At 41.8% G+C, this 16104-nt stretch overlaps 1 long non-coding RNA gene across 1 annotated transcript in view; it reads right to left on the bottom strand.

Moving 5' to 3' along the window:
* The window catches only part of 9330175M20Rik (RIKEN cDNA 9330175M20 gene), a 115394-nt gene extending 101312 nt beyond the window's left edge, over positions 1–14082 (bottom strand). The window contains exons 1-2 of the long non-coding RNA NR_045151.2: positions 13987–14082; positions 8091–8224 (exon numbers count right to left, since the gene is read on the bottom strand). This is a non-coding gene — a long non-coding RNA (RIKEN cDNA 9330175M20 gene). The remainder of the gene's footprint in view (positions 1–8090; positions 8225–13986) is intronic.
* Positions 14083–16104: the final 2022 nt, after the last annotated feature.

The following is a 16104-nucleotide window of genomic DNA, read 5'->3' on the forward strand; positions in this document are numbered from 1 at the left end:
ACTCTACACTCTAAATTCTATACTCTATGCTTTATATACTCAATACTCTATATACTCTACACTCTATACTCTACACTATACTCTATACTCTCTACACTCTACACTCTAAATTCTATACTCTATACTCTATACACTCTACATTCTGTACTTTATACTCTACACTCTATACTCTATATACTCTACACTCTATACTCTATATTCTACACTCTATACACTCTACACTCTATATTCTACACTCTATAAAATCTATACTCTACACTCTATATTCTACACTCTATAAAATCTACACTCTATACTCAACACTCTACACGCTACACTGTATACTCTATATTAAATACTCACCATTCTGTGTTTTCAAAGGCATTTTCTGGGGACTTATTGTTTGAGTTTCTACCATCTACTACTTTCTTCTATTTTAAAAAAGAATCTGTAATTCTTCAGTTGGGGTTACTCACTGGATTAAGGACAACTAATGTCTTTTTTTTCCCATTTTTATTAGGTATTTAGCTCATTTACATTTCCAATGCTATACCAAAAGTCCCCCATACCCACCCACCCCCACTCCCCTACCCACCCACTCCCCCTTTTTGGCCCTGGCATTCCCCTGTACTGGGGCATATACAGTTTGCGTGTCCAATGGGCCTCTCTTTCCAGTGATGGCCGACTAGGCCATCTTTTGATACATATGCAGCTAGAGTCAAGAGCTCCGGGGTACTGGTTAGTTCATAATTTTGTTCCACCTATAGGGTTGCAGATCCCTTTAGCTCCTTGGGTACTTTCTCTAGCTCCTCCATTGGGAGCCCTGTGATCCATCCATTAGCTGACTGTGAGCATCCACTTCTGTGTTTGCTAGGCCCCGGCATAGTCTCACAAGAGACAGCTCTATCTGGGTCCTTTCAGCAAAATCTTGCTAGTGTATGCAATGGTGTCAGCGTTTGGATGCTGATTATGGGGTGGATCCCTGGATATGGCAGTCTCTACATGGTCCATCCTTTCGTCTCAGCTCCAAACTTTGTCTCTGTAACTCCTTCCATGGGTGTTTTGTTCCCACTTCTAAGGAGGGGCGTAGTGTCCACACTTCAGTCTTCATTTTTCTTGAGTTTCATGTGTTTAGCAAATTGTATCTTATATCTTGGGTATCCTAGGTTTTGGACTAATATCCACTTATCGGTGAGTACATATTGTGTGAGTTCCTTTGTGAATGTGTTACCTCACTCAGGATGATGCCCTCCAGGTCCATCCATTTAGCTAGGAATTTCATAAATTCATTCTTTTTAATAGCTGAGTAGTACTCCATTGTGTAGATGTACCACATTTTCTGTATCCATTCCTCTGTTGAGGGGCATCTGGGTTCTTTCCAGCTTCTGGCTATTATAAATAAGGCTGCTATGAACATAGTGGAGCATGTGTCCTTCTTACCAGACAACTAATGTCTTATTTCTAGACTGACAGCTAACATGTAGCACTTCTGGATACCTTACTATGTCAGTAATTGATTGGAAAATCAGAGAATGAAAATCAATTTTGTTTGATATCCATCTTAAAACTTTTCATTGTAGATGAAATTTTTCTATAAAATAATGTAAATTATGCTAATAATACATATGTGTTAATGTGGAAATGTCTCACGGATTGTCTCTGTATTTTACTAAAGCAGGCAGTCAAAGTTTAACTGTATGTGAAAACTTCCAGCAATCCGATGGGCTGCTTTTCTGTTTATCGTCCATGATTGTTTAGTCAAACAACAAAGAGCGGGTCACTATAAACTACTTCCTGTTCAAAGAACTATAGTTTATTTTTAGAAACAAAAAAATAAGTAAATACATACATAAATAAATAGGGAAAGAATATCAAAGAAAGGATTAAATTTTTAAAGCAACTCAGAGTGGTTTAACAAAAGTGTTATAAAGATTTCATAAGTGTGCATTACACAAATATCCTTGTTATTTTTCTTGGTCGTTGTTTTTTATTTATTTTATTTGAACAGGTTCTAACTCTACAAAACGCCCTTCAAAAGCTATGTAGCTCACTCAAACAGCAGAGTGTTTGCATTGAAAACTCAACTCTCCAAGTTTAAATCCTGGAAGTCATGTAACAAAATTCAGCGTGGGTAGGCACACAGGAACCCTAGCACTGGGACGACAGAGTTGGGTGAGTTGCTTAGAGCTCACTGGCCAGAAGGCTAGCTACCTGGTGAAGACAGGCTTTATCTCCAAAAAAGGGGACAATTCCTAAGGAATAGTGCCTAAGATTATACACACCATACCATACATACAAACACACACACATATCACACACACACACACACACACACACACACACACACACACACACACACACACACCACAGATACACTTAAGGATTCTTGCGATACTCAAAGTCAGAACTATTCTCTTGGAATCTAAAACTTTCAAATGCCAATAAAATTTCTTGTAGAGAACAATATATTGTAATCACATCAGAATATATTTGAGAATAAAATACATATCCCCAAGTGTATCTAATAGTAAAACTTAAGGAAAACCCTGCTGTCGTGCCACATCTCTTGTTTCCTAAGACTTTCGTCAATGCCATTGCTCAGCTAGAGACACAGGGATAACAGGTGGAGAATTATTTGAGCTCTCTAATGGTGACTTGAATTTTTTATGAAGAGATATTGTTCCCCAGGTATTGCTTCCCTCATACCAAACAGTAACAGAAAAGACCCAACTATCAAGGACACTTCTTACACTGCCTGCTATGGTTTGAAGATGGAATGTAGTGCACAGGTACCTTGCTGAAGATTTAGTCCTAGCTAGTAGCAATAGGAGCTGGGATAGAGCTGGAGGAAAGAGGTTGCTGGAGATGTGTCCTTAGAACTGCCTGCCTGCCTGCCTGCCTGCCTGCCTCCTTCCTCTTCTTCTCCCTCCTCCTTCTCTTCTCCTCCATCCCCCATCTCTCTCTCTACTGTCCTCCATGAAGTAAGTATGGAGCTGCCACATGTCCCTTCCCCGTGTCATTCTATCACACCATGGTCCCAGAAATAGTGTCACCAAGGGAAACAGCCTGATGCCTCTGAAGCTATGAGCCAAGACAATCTCTCCCTTTCTTTTGCTTTTCTTGGGAATCTGTCACAGCCTCTGGAAATGTGGCTAAGACACCAACCTGCTCAAGTGCTCTGAGGATCATGTAAAGATATGAAAGAAATTTGAACAAAGACATTAGCAACTGACACAAATTAGCTAGACTTTTGTGGTACTAAATGGCAAGTTTCAAGCTTTTTGTACTCATCTTCCTGTAAAAGGCGGAGGCCATTTAGAAATGTAATCCCTGGGAAAAAAGTCTTAGAATGTGCAATTCTGTGACTCTCACAAATAAACCACAAATTACATAAAATTAAAAGCAATTTTCTGACTTTTCTGCACTGACCCTCGAATGGATGCATCTTATTCAAAGATCAAATACTATCTTCCCACCCCACAAATCCAGCAAAAATCATTTCTAAACATGAAGAAATCAGACTGTAATGAACATCAGATGTCTAAATAGAAAATAGAAAACACCTGCTTCCTTTTGAAAGGGTGTTTCAGAATTAATTAGAAGGTATTGATTATAAATAAGCAATAACATGGTGGAAATGAAGAGCCAATTCCTTTAGACTGAGATATAGTATTGAGAATCAGTAATATCCAACTAAGTGCCACATGCACCAACATCAGCTGGCTACAGAGCATAGCTGTGAAGTATTAAATAATTCCAAATCCTTCACTGTGTAGCTCTGTACCCCTCCCCAGCACACACCCCCACATGCATACATCCACAGAAATGATGATGCCTTTAAAATATTTCCAACCCGGAGTTCTTTTTCATCCCCTCTCTGCTCCTTTTTTCTAACAGTGGGGTCAAGCTGACATTTCCTAGAGGATTGCCCCTGTCTGTCAGCTAGAATCGCCATCCTCTCCATGCTGACTCAGCCCACCCTCACACCACTAGCTGGTAGCAGAACAAGGAAACCTTCACATTCTGCTAATTTTGTGTCCTGAGTAGAACAGGCTCCGGGCCAATTTCTTTAAAACAGAACAGATTTTCAGACATTTATACAATCACGTTTCTAATTACAGAGAGTCCAGAAAATAGATATTATTTCAGACTTGGATGGTCGGTTTCATCCCAAGTGAAAATCGTTTCCTGTGTCACCCAGATGACTATCAGATATGAAGGCCATAATAATTACTCCTATTGTGTCAGAGCATCATTGTAACTTGAAAAGCCAAGCTTTTGGGAAGACTACTATAAATAGAGTCAAGTTTTAAGCAACTAACAAAATTGGGGTAAAGGAGTAGGAATCAGTCAGAGTTTAAATTTCCAGCCTTGTGACTTTGATTATCTGCCAGCCTTTTCTTCATCAGCAGCTGGGTAAAGGCTGCACAGAGCATATTATACAACTGACAGGGCTTTTCTCTTTCAAAGGCTTACTAATGGTCAATAGAACAGACGTCAACAATTCAAAGTATGGCATACTATATTCTGCTTGATCTCTAGTTGATAATGATCTTGTCTCACTGAATTCATTAGGCCAAAGTAAGTTAAAAGTAACTTACTATCTCACATCTTGGTGCCCTAAAATCAGAGCCCAGCAGGGCTGGGGAGGTACTTCTGTTGATAAGATGCTTGCTGCAGAATCATTGGAACATGAGTTTCATCAGATCTGCGTACACAGTAGAACACAGCCATGTGCATCTGTAATTCTAACTTACTCAGAAGGATTGCTGAGGCTTGCTGGATTTGATCAGCTCCTGGTTCCGTGAGAGACTGTGTCTCAGAAGGTAAAGTAGAAAGCAGTTGAAGAAGGCCCCTGTTGTTGACGTCTTGCCTCTTCACATGACACATGCACATATGCAAACACAGATATGCAGTACACACACACACACAGACCAGAGCCTAAGACAGTGATGGCACATGAAATACACTGAATGGATGCTATTGAGGGGAAAAATCAGCCAAAGTTGAGGGTGCGGGTATGAAAAGAAAAGCCAAGAGGATGAGATGAGTACGGATGTGGTCCTATATCAATGCTAGGTTTGACCTGACCCATGATTCCGCACCATAAAATTAATTATTGATTTCTTTATCAAGGGAGCCTTTGGTAGACCCCTGTTCATTAATCATTGGGATCCCTTCACTGGGGGAGGATCATAGCCTCCTGGGAGCTACAGCTTCCATCAGCCATTCCCTTGAAAAGGCCATTTATGGGTTGTTAACAAGCCAGAATTCATACCTGGGGAAGAAAACATGGCCCTCGGAGGGTCCATACCTGCCACACAGAATGCCTACTCTATTCACAGCTGGGAAAGAGTAGTTGGGTCTTAGAGTACCCACACAAGATGCCCACAGCATCCACCACAGGCGAATGATCCCACCAGCTTGCTAATGACAATTCACTCATAAACTAGAAAACCATCCAGAGCTCAGCCAGATTTTAGACAGCCTGAAAGGGTCACCTCAAGAATCAACAGGTGAAGTCACTGAGATGAAATGCCTGGCAGTCTTAGCCGGTTGCCCTTAATTGAATTGTGCCCTATGACTTGTGTTTCCGTTGCTTGTTAACAATCTACAGCCCCTGACATAATGTATCCTTAACCTATTTTGGTGCTCTTAATTCAGAATTATTCCTTCTTCCCGCATGAGGGGGAAAGCTGCCAGTTTTGAGAATACCCATTAAGTGAAAGGCATAAGGCAGAATGCTAACATTGGACTTGAAGCACAAGAATTGCACTTTATAAATCACAGAGAGCATTTCTTTTTAATGGCAGACTAAAGTTTCCAATGGAGGGATTTGGGGCATAGAAAGAAATTACCTTTTCTAAAGTATAAAATTTATTTGTATCTGATGACCTCTGTTTTATGGAAATCCTTCACCCAGTATGAAATGCACTTGTCTGCTGTGGCCCTCAATGTTTCTCAGTGGTGAGCACTGGGGGTTGTAATCACACCGCAGATGGGTTTCCCTTCTTGTCTTTCTGACTTTGGGCTGGAGAGTTGGGGTAATGCACTGTTTCATGGTTGCACTGTGATATTCTGAGGCAATCAAAACAAATCTAAGTCTTTATTACCCAACAGGTAGATGGGAAATAATCCAAAAGTTATTGTTACTGAAGGACAATAACTTTGGTAGTGTCTTTTCACAGATGAGAGTTTTGATGCTGCATACAACCACACGTGTGTATACACAGAGGTTTGCCCGCCGCACATACATACACAGGTGCAACATGCAAACAAACACATTTGCACACGTAATTTAAAGAAAAACAAAACCGTAGACATACCTTTCTAACTTCTGACTTTTCCTCCTCTCCATTTTGGGGTGATTAGTTTTACTTGGACATCTAGAACAGTCCGATTTTTATTTTAATTTATCATTAAAAAGGAAAGAAAAGATTTACCTATATAAGAAAGTCTGATTCTTTCTTCTTTGACCTAATCAATGACACTGGATCAAATATAGTGGCTTCCAAATCTTAACTGGAAATGGCAACTTGATCACAAAAGGCTTTGTTCAAAGGGCATGGGAGTCCAGCGAGAGGGTCATCAGCCCTATTTTCAACAGAGACAGTTTGATTTCGGCAACTCACAGACCAGATATTTGTCCTGGATTCTGCAGCCAGCCTAAGGCAGTGGGAGATTTTTTTTTCTTTTCTGAAGCAAACAAGTCTCCCTGCCTCATACTGATCCAACCTAATTCTAGCCGCGCAGCCTACGCATTCTATATTTCCTATTTTGGGAAAAACATTCCTGGAACAGGGAGTGGCAGTAGACTCGATTCTACTTTCCACTAAATTGAGACACCTTAAAGATAAGAAAAACTGCCCCTTCTGTGACAGAGAAGCAGCAGCATGCTTTGCTGCTTTCTCCTCGGGAAGGCAGGGTGAGAGGAGAGTGGTGGATTGACAAGGCAGCTCTCAGCTCTTACAGAGCTGGCTTCCTCCTCCTCTTCCTCCTCCTCAGCTCCAGCTAACACCCTTAGAGAAATAGTCCTCCAAGGTCTAGAAGCAGAATTCTGCTTTGACATCCACACAAGACCTGCAAGTTGTCATTTGCTTCCATGAACTCTTCAGTGTCTTATCGGTGTTTACCCAAGTCAGTGCTTTTTAACAGCAGGACTCAATGGTGAGTCTCACAGTCACAATTGCCTTTGGACCTTCCCTATGGGCAGCAGGCAAGCTTGGTTTTGTTCGTATTGCAATAGTTACTCTATGATCTCTGTGGATTCAAATTCTGGTTTGAAAGCATGAAGGACAACTGTTTTATTTTCTTATTGATACAAGAAAATGATGCTTTGTTTTCATTGTTTTTATTTGGTTGGAGAGAATTAGTGATGGATTTGTGAAATACAGGTAGAAGAGATAAAGGAAAGATGGGGAACTTCCTACTAAGATGATGCCGTTCACAAAAAGGATCTAGGTTTCAAAATCAACACTAATAGAAATTACCTCTTTAAGGAGCAGCAGACACGGCAGCCTGCATATAATTCCAAAACACACAAGTTCATTCTCGTAACAGAAAATTTCACCTCTGCAGAAATGCAACCAAGGAAAATGAAAGACAGGTAGACAAAAGCCTAAAGCCAGAGGCACAGCCTCCTTGCTAATAGAATTAGCAGACATTTATTTTGTTTTTACAGGTGCCAGGCACTGTTAAGATTTCAAGTATTCGAGTGTTATCATTTCCAGAACAGGAGCCCAGACTCATGTGTGGGACTGAAGCCCAGCTGGAATATTTACTAGCTGTGTGGCTTCTTAAATACATTTAAACCTCCCCCAGAGTTTCTGTTTGTTCATTTTTAAGATAGGTATTAAAAATAGTTCCCAGCTCGTTTTCATTCTAGAGAAGAAGAGATATTTGCACTCCAGTATTCATTGCAGCATTATGCAAAAAAAAAAAAAAATGTAGAAACAACTTAAATGGCCACTGATAAATAAACAGCTATTTGTATGTGCTCTATGCATACAGTGAGAAATTATTCAGCCTGGGGCCTGGGAAGAGGGCTCGGTCATTAAAGCACTTGCCGTGCAAATGTGAGGGAAAAGAGTGGAGATCCAACAGAAACTCACATTAAATGACAGGGAGACATGGCAGCCTGCACATAATTCTAGGTTCAAAAAGCAGACATGGGCGATCAGGGCAGACAAGCTAGCAAGATTTACAGTAGTAGTGAGTTCTGTGTCAGTCTGAGACCTCTTCTTCCCTGAGTAAAGAGAAAGAGTGAGAAACAGTGATTTCCAGCACCAACTGCAGGCTTCCACCGGCACTCACACACATGTGTATTGTTCCACATACATACAAAAAGTATAACCATATTGTCATACACAACATACACATACACCAGAAAATGGGGGGAAATGAAGAGATTATTCCACTTGAATTGGAAGAAAATAATTCTGTTAGTTATGATAAAATGGATGAACTTGATGACATCCTACTAAGAGGAATAAGGTAGTCACAGAATGAGAAAGCCAACACCATCTTCAGGAGCCATCTTCAGAGTTGAACTTACAGAAACAGAAGAGAGAGCAGAGGTTGTCCAAGGCTGAAGGGGAGGAGAAATGGGAGCAATGGTATAAATCCAGCATTACAAAAGAAGCTCTTAGGCTGGAGAAATGGCTCAGTGGTTAACAGCACGGGCTGCTCTTCCAGAGGACCCAGGATCAATCTCTAGCACCCAGACAGTTTCAGAGGATCTAACACCCTCACACCAACTCACATAAAATAGAATGGAATAAATTTTAAAGAAGATGAATAAGCAGCTCTTGGGAACTACTGAGCACTGCATCTGTCTCTAACAGGACTGTGCAGTAGAGTTTGAAGCTTAGTTAAGAGGGTAAATCTCAGTCAAATATTCTGCATCAATAGGAAAATAACACTTTCAAAAAGAAAATCTTCACCTCACAGGATGTTTTGAGGTTATAGGAATGAGTGTATCAAGCAAATGTGGCAAATGGAAGGAGATCTTAACACCTCAGGAGCAGAGTCCTTGGCAGCCCTGCGACTTGGACTGGGGATGGCCTCATGTGGCAGGAACTACATAGCAACCAGATGCCAATGAATTCTTTTTGGCCAACAACTTGTGGCAAAGCATGGGACTTAGGATACAATTACTGGTTATTGCAAAGCTGACCATGCAACATTTCTGAAGGCAGTATTGAAGGAAACCCATTCCTCAGTTGGAGAGCTTAAGGGGAAAAAGCTATTGCCTGAAACTGGCTTTCCATATGACACCCACCCCTGCCTCTCTCAGATGACACCCACCCCTGACTGTGTTTGGACCTAAGGTCCCATATAAGAGGCTGGTGTTCAGCCATTGAGGGCTATCTCTGGTCTGCTTCTTATTTTCTTTTTTTAAGACCGTATCTCACTTATTTGCACAAGTTAGGCTTAAACTCTGTAGCTCAGGAGGCCTTAAATAGGTGGTCCTCCACCTCCCAAGAGCTAGAGATATCAGCCTAAACCAAGCCCAGCTCCATAAATTTTTAAAATCATAAATTAATACTTTAGTGACTACTGTTTATGTAGCAGTAAATTCACGTTCCTAACTAATATATTCATTTCATACACACAGCATGTTATGTGTTCCAGACTACTACATCCCCCTTAGTCGAGATCTACTTCCATGAAGTAAAACTATTAACTTCACTTTATAAATGAGATGTTTTTTCCATTTAAAAAAGTGTTAGAGGTAAAATTTAACATATATTTGCTTATTGGTTTCTTATTTTAACCAAGAAATAAGCATTGATTTATCATTCCTATTCTGATGCTATATTTTGTACAGGATCTATTTAATGAATATTTAGGTAACACTCCCTACTTTTTAAGTAGTAGTATTGCTTTAGCACTGTGTGTCTCATAAAGAAGTTTATCAATAAGCACAATTTCTCCTACCAGCCATGCTTCTAACACAGCTTCCAGTTGTAAATACTTATACATCTCTTCAATATTGGGCAACTAAAGAATCTAGAGAAGGGATATTACTCCTAATTTAGCTGGTGGGAATTCAAAAACTTGTAGAAAGTGACTGGCTCCAGTTAAAAGATTTTAAAGCAGCTTTGTGAGCCTGGTTCATCTCCTACCTTTGCCAACACTTTCCAAGTGACTAGAAAACAACATCAGAGATATGGAGAAGGTCCAGTGGTTACAAGCACTTCTGTACTCTTGACTAAGTACTGAGTTCAAATACCCAGTACTAGTATAAAAAAGATGACCATGGCATTCATGTTCTTATAATTCCGGATTTGGGCACATAGACGGGTAGATCCTGAGAGCTCTTTGGCTAGCAGAATAGCAGGTGAACAGAAAGGGCAACTTTCCAATCCAGTGAGAGACCCTGTCTCAAGAGATTAAGGCAGAGAGCAATAGATTAGGAACCCAACGTTCTACTCTGGACCATGTATATGTGCATATAGACACATATACCCTTACACACAGATCACATATCACACATACAAAACAGTATAACTCAGTATCTTGTTTTTACAAATATAAATCATTAATATCTACATGCTTTTATGTTGCATGTAGTTTTTGCTACTCCTCTTTAAGCTCCAGGCAGATCACGTTACTAGCCCCATCAGGCTCCCTCTGATCCGTGGATGAAAGACACACACACACACACACACACACACACACACACACACACTAGCTTATTGTTCACCCTACCTTATTGGCTCAGTTGCTGGGCTCTTCTAAGCTTTCCTCTTGCTATCTCAACCCTTCTTTCACTCCCAGCTTAGCACCCTAGATCTACCCTCAACTTTAGTTTCTCAACTTACCTTCTCCTAGCCCAGCAACCCAAAACTGTCCTCCGCTTTGTTGCATTTCTAATCTCCCGCCTGAGGAAGCAAGTGGCCTATGGCTGCTCCACCAGAGATCTCACGTGGCCGATCACCTTTTTGGGTGCACGATAGCCAAGGAAGGCTTAGAAGAGCCCAGCAATTGAGCCAATACAAAATCTTTATTGATCGATCAAGAACCAATTTCGGAACAGGACCTTAGCATCAGAACCACCCACTGTACTCAATCACTGCCCTACCAAATATAGAAAGAACACCGACATGGAGAAGAAAGGAACTAGCTTGTTTTGGTGCTTAGTACAGGATCATACAGCAGTCTGTGCTGTCCTATAAATGTAGGCACTCTCTTCACCAGCTGAGAATTCCAGTCTCATAATGGCCACTCAAGAAATGCTTATGGGATGAAGAGCCTGGAGCTCTCAAAGTGATGGAGATGACATCAGTCCTACCCTGGAGGGACGTGCAATTGAAAACTTCTGACACTAACCCAGACAAAAATTGACAGGCTATCCAGATAATGCACCAAGAACTTTGAGCAATCAAATGAGTTCGTAGTCTGATTTCTTTAAAACATCACTTATATTGTAATCACAGACTGCTCAATTCCCAGCCATCCTGTGAGTAACCTGAGTTACTATTAAAACAAAGTCACAATACATTTTGAGAACAGCCTTCAGCAATGTAAATATGAAGCCATTTTGAGCGGAGATGAGTCAAATGTTTTTATGGAACCATTAGAAGGCATTTGTGAGTGAATCGCGCATAAGAATTTCCTCTCAATTCTTTTGAAAGGTAAGTAAAATCTAAAATCAGCAGCTAAACTAGTCTCCACTTGGACACAGATTTAATTATTCTGGCTAGCTCTGAGGAGATCTAATGATTCTAATGGATTCTTAAACTGCCCTAAGTGGTTCTCCACACTTGGCTGTGTCCACATCCACAATAGACTGAATTATCTCCATATGGAGAAGCAGCTACACTGGGGTCAACAGGCAGTCTGACAAAACTGCTCCTGGATGGGCCACAGTCTCCCTCAGCAGCAGAGGTTACTACCTAATCTACCTGCCCTTCCCTGTCTGTTAACTCCCAGCAATGTCTAGTTCTCCTCCACTGCAGTCCCAGTGTGCCTTTGTGTGCAAACCTACTACTGTGCACTGTCTGAAAGCCTTCTAGTCAGTTCTCCTGGGATTGCTCCCCAGTCTGCAACCCAGTGAAAAGAGGACAGAAATGAGCTTGTAAATGCGTTCTGGAGAGGTCTGACTAAATATTTGGTTAAAGGTGGTCTCAGGAGGAATATTTGTTCATGAGGCAGACATGAACATTTCCGCCAAGGATCAATAGCAGGCCCATTTGAATTGTGCTCAGTGTCCAAGGCGTTTCTGTGCACTTACCTCAGTGTGTACACGGTCTCCGCTAATAAATACCTGAGGCCGCCTGCCTTGTAAGATGCTGCTGACACTCCTGCTGTTATCCTCACCTGACAGCCTAACGGACCAGTGCATTAGCATCCTTCCTTTGTACCCTGTATCCAGGCAAAGACATCCAAGCAGAGCAGTCCTAAGTGTGCTTTTCCTCTGTGCCTTTAACTGCACAATTTGGATGGAGCTCTGAAGCCCAGGCTTGGAAAAAAATCAGCCCCTCTCTGTTGGCTAAATCCCCGAGGAAAGTCTCCTGATTTTGTCTTCCAGTATCTCAAACCTCTGCATATCCAACCGTTGGAAACCTCGAAGCCTCTGTATATTGAATCTTCTGCCTGGTACGTTTGCAGATACGCCAGTCTGTCTGCATAAATCTTACAGTTTCTGCCTTTCTCTGTCCCACCTGTCCAGGACCACAGAGCAGTGTTACAGCAAACATTGTCTTTAAAGTCAGAGTACCACAAAGAGGGAGGGGCACAAACATCCTCCTTTTGTTTCCAATTTGGCCTTTAGTAGGAAAAGCCATCAACCTTTAAGCTTCGGGTCATATAGAAAGAGTACAAGCAATACATTCGTGTTGAATGAGTGCCATAAAAATTAAAATTGGGGCTGGAGAGATGGCCCAGTCAAGAAAGTATGTACCTGCCAAATAAGTATAAGGAGCTGAATTCAGATTCTCCAGCACCCATGTGAAACAGTAGGGTCCAGCAGCAGCATCCATTAGTAATCCCAGTACTGGGGAGGCAGATGCAGTCCTAGGGATTTCTGGCCAGCTAGTTTAGTCAAAAGAATGAGTCCTAGAGTCAGTGAGAGGCCTGTTTCAAAAAATAAGGTGAAGTAATTGAGAAAGACATCTGAAAAAAAAAAAGACATAAAGAGATCTATACACACACGCACACACACACATTAGGAAGAGACCTAACTCATATTGGGCATGCTGTAGGGTAGCCATTCTTATTTATTCTAATAAGGACCATCTAGTTCTAGAAGCTGGGGTTAAAGCATTCTTATTTAAAAGAAAATTCTCCAGTAATTCTAGGTTTACTTAGAGACACAGGGTTAAGAACAATTGCATAGGGACTGAACGTTTAGGAGGTGGGGTGGCAGGAGACGAGTGAGTCACAGATTGCTTAAAAAGCCAAAGTAGCCCTTATGCAGAGAACAGATGACTTTGGAGGGAGCTTGAACCCACACTTACTCTGTTCACCCAGCATTTCAGGAGCAGCCGGGTCTTTTCACAGCCTCTGGGCTTTGTCCCTGCCTCTGCACACCCACGGACAGTGTGCTGGCTGGCAACAGATTTACAACAGTGGGCTGCTGTCTGTCGGAAATCTTTGACTGGGGCAAGCTGGAATATGACCCCTTTCTCCTTCAAGTTTATCATCAATCAATGGTGCTCTGCCAACTCTATCAAGAGGATCCTAATCTCTTTTGCCCTTACGCTTCAAGAAAAGATTAGGCAGCAATCAAGAGCTTCTTGCCGGTAGGTTCACAAGGACTTTTCACACAAGGGCAAACACCCAGTAGGCTCCCAGAAAGCATCCCACTCAAGGGAGAGTAAATAGGTGATTGGATGCGGGTGCTTTTTGTCCCTGCGAAAGAAGACAACTTCCTGTGTATCATCAAAGATATTCGTGCCCTAGAATCTCTACTTTCTCCTGTGTTTGAATATAACGCTATAAGATAATGTTGGGATTCATGCAGCCCCGCTTTACTCCATTGATAGTAAGTCAGGACCATACCTAAACGAGTGGCTGAGCCTGGGTAAATGTCAAGGCAGTCACTTTTCAGACGGAGCTGTGGGCTTCGTGGCGTGCTTGTCCTTCTGTACCGTTCCTGATCACCTCCGGGAGTGGCCACCAAACGGAGCTCACAGTCACTGCCCCACATTTCATTGTTTCCCATGTGCCTTTAAGGAATCACTCTTGATCTCAGTCATAAAATTGGAAAGCCACACAACTGACAAGATGATCCCCCCAAGGCAGCTGAAATATGGGGTAGATTGAAACCGACAGTTAATTTGTAGCAGTAAAAAATAATGATATCATCATAAAACAAGTTTAAGATTAGACGAGGCTCAAACACTGTGCGCCCACAGGATATATAGATGGGTATTGTCGAGCTTAAATAACAAAGCAAAACAAAACTGAACCTCCCGGCTTCACTGGGCGAACCCTGTGTGCTCTTTTATGGTACACTACCGCCATCTGCTGGCTGGAACCAATAAAAGTCTAGCAGTCTCCTAAATCCTGGAATATTCCACTGTGCAGAGCCTGCTGTTAATTGCTATACACACGGAAACATATTTTTAACCTCCCAATATCAGTAAAATGATACAAATAAATCAGAGCTCCCTAGAATAACAAACAAATGAAAGAACCTAAGAGGCTAAAGACTGCCAAAGCGCCCCCCCCCCATCTGCCTGCCTCCAAGCTGCCCTTGCTTCAGGAGTACATCCCTAGCACATTGCCTTGTTAGCCCTGAGCTCCCTACACGCATTTTGCTTCCGCCTTCCTCCTCTCCAGATGCCTTCTCTCCCAGGCATCCTACAACCAGCACTTCAGTGATAGGCAAAGCAGCAGCTCTCAGCTAAAAACAGCCTCCTCCTGCAGATCTTAGGGAGGAAAACCACAGGCACTTGTCTTGTTCAGGGAAAGCAAAGCCCCAGTTGCATTAAGTGAGAAAAGGAACCGTAGGCTTTCAGAACCCTCTGAGCAGCGTTTTGCATGTTTTCCTCGGGGTTTACCTTACATTATGTCTGGATGCTCTAACGTGGCAACAAGTGTTCTTAAGAGGCAGAAAGGATAGAGGCTTTATAAGCAAATAAAATCTAGCCACTATAAAACCCTCCCCATTTTATAGTGTGTGCTCAATCTTACCACTTTAGACTTTCTGTTACTGTCACCACAGGCCTCGGGATACCAAACTCTCCGGGAATAAAGGAGCCCTTACTTAGCACATCTTCCTTCTTCAACATGACTTGTGGGTTGTTTTTGTTTGCTCGTTCGTTTGTTCATTTGTTTTTATTTTTTTAATTGCCTACAATTTCATTTTCTCCAAGTTAGCACGTAGTCATTGTGTAATAGAACATTTTATAAAAAGGCTTTCGAATTTTTACTTATTTAGAGAGCTTTTTATGTCACTCACACCACCATGCCCACCATTAGACAACAATGGCCTTTAAGCAAAATGTCTTGGTTTTGCTTTGTTCCTCTGGGAGAGAAGTGGTAAGGCAGAGACAAGCTGCATGCTGCAGGTCTCTACAAGCTGTGGCAGTCATGAGTCCAGATAAACTGATGGGCCCCATGGACAGGATCACTCTCCCAGCTAGTTGCTGACTGTCCTAAATATTTGAAATGTTCAGAGAACTCTGTGTCCAGCCACCACCGCTGCCCATCACCCCTTCCACACTACAACCTCATAAGCTTACAAGTAAACACTGGATAACAGAGTCTTGAGTACAGTTTCCAAGGAAGTATGTTAATATGCTAATGCGTTTACAATCACCTTCTGTGTGTTTTTGACACTCAGTGTCATCAAAAGAGACAACATGAAATCACAGTAAAATAAAATATGAATTATCTCCGTTACCAAACAGCAAAGGGTTTCGGGAAAAAATAATACCATTTTGATCCTTGGACAAGAAAGTGTTGCTATGTACTATGTACATGGGCGCAGTCTGGATCAGCCCTTTCAGAGAAACCGTTTTAAAGTGCTCTGTAATTTCTGCACTCCAGCACTAGGCTAATGAACACCACGGTCGGCAGCTGATCTTGTCTCCTATATGAAAAGCTTTCCATATTCAATCATGGCCTCCCCAAACTTACCATCGTCCTTAACCCTGGACCCTGTAAGTGTCC

This window comes from Mus musculus, chromosome 1 (assembly GCF_000001635.26).
Source record: "Mus musculus strain C57BL/6J chromosome 1, GRCm38.p6 C57BL/6J".
NCBI lineage: Eukaryota > Metazoa > Chordata > Mammalia > Rodentia > Muridae > Mus > Mus musculus.